Source organism: Rhyacophila brunnea, unplaced genomic scaffold (genome assembly GCF_057557595.1).
Source record: "Rhyacophila brunnea isolate RB1 unplaced genomic scaffold, BYU_Rbru_1.0 scaffold_51, whole genome shotgun sequence".
NCBI classification, from domain to species: domain Eukaryota; kingdom Metazoa; phylum Arthropoda; class Insecta; order Trichoptera; family Rhyacophilidae; genus Rhyacophila; species Rhyacophila brunnea.
Genome location: NW_028233182.1, coordinates 2,349,783 through 2,350,886, shown reverse-complemented (window position 1 = coordinate 2,350,886; position 1,104 = coordinate 2,349,783). Strand labels below are relative to the sequence as shown.

The window sequence follows — 1,104 nt, the reverse complement described above, 5'->3', positions numbered from 1 at the left end:
GTCTAATTGTTTGATTTCTGATGCGTCTTTTCATTTAGAAAATTCAGATTAGTTAATTTTTACGTATTAATAGAAAATTTTGCGTTAAAAAAATTATGTTTTACAATTTGTAATTATATTTATAGATTTTAGAATTCTAATTATCCCATATGTTATAACATTGGACGGTGTGGTGACACGATATCATAAAAGGTGCTTGAAGGAACTAGATGTCACGAACCAGGTTGAGGCATATACTCAAACCTTGCGATTGAGAAAAACCCTTGAATTAATAGGTCTCGAAAGAAGGTGAGATATCGAAGAAAATAGCCGAAAGTATAAATACACTGTGAGTACAGAGAATCAATCAAGCTGTGTCTATGAACAAAAACTAAAATTACGACTATAAATTTAGCCCATAAATAAAAAATACTTTAGAATTCTAATACCTTGGTATTGATTTATTTTGATTATAAAAGCATATATGAATTACTCCATCATTAATTTATAATGCGTATTATTTAAATATGTGTTTATCCACTAATATGTTTTACGCATATTTTCATTCAATATTTTATCATATTGATAATGCTCTTTTTTTTGGGCATACATTTTATTTTAATATACATTGAAAATCAAATTGATGGCATCATGGTCTAATGGTATGATTCGTGCTTCGGGTGCGCGTGGCTCCAGGTTCGACTCCTGGTGATGCCCTTTTGATAAATCCCTTAACGGTTTGTTCCTGCTTGACTACCTTATACGGCTGTTTTTCTATAATTAAGATAGCAATTGTCCACGCGAGATTTATATAATATAAACTTTTAATGACTATTATTATTTATTAGATGTTTTTAATCATATTTTACTTAAATTGCATGGGTGTTTATATACATCGTGAAAAATAATTTATTTTGATTACTATTGATTTCCTATCATTGTTTCTATCATGTTGTAACATTCTTAAATGTAAATTATCAATTATAGCAAATCGAAGTGACAATTATTCCGATATACACTCCAATGGGATTTCAATTGTGATTAAATTTTAAAAAAAGTAAAAAAAAATATTTTCTGGATATTTAAAGGTTAATTTTTTGTGTGATGTTGTAGGTCTTTAAATTT

General features: G+C 27.8%; 1 non-coding gene across 1 annotated transcript; it reads left to right on the top strand.

Annotated features, from left to right (window-relative positions):
* Positions 1–624: 624 nt before the first annotated feature.
* Positions 625–696, top strand: TRNAP-CGG (transfer RNA proline (anticodon CGG)). Its single transcript has one exon. It is a non-coding gene; the product is annotated as a tRNA-Pro (tRNA).
* Positions 697–1,104: the final 408 nt, after the last annotated feature.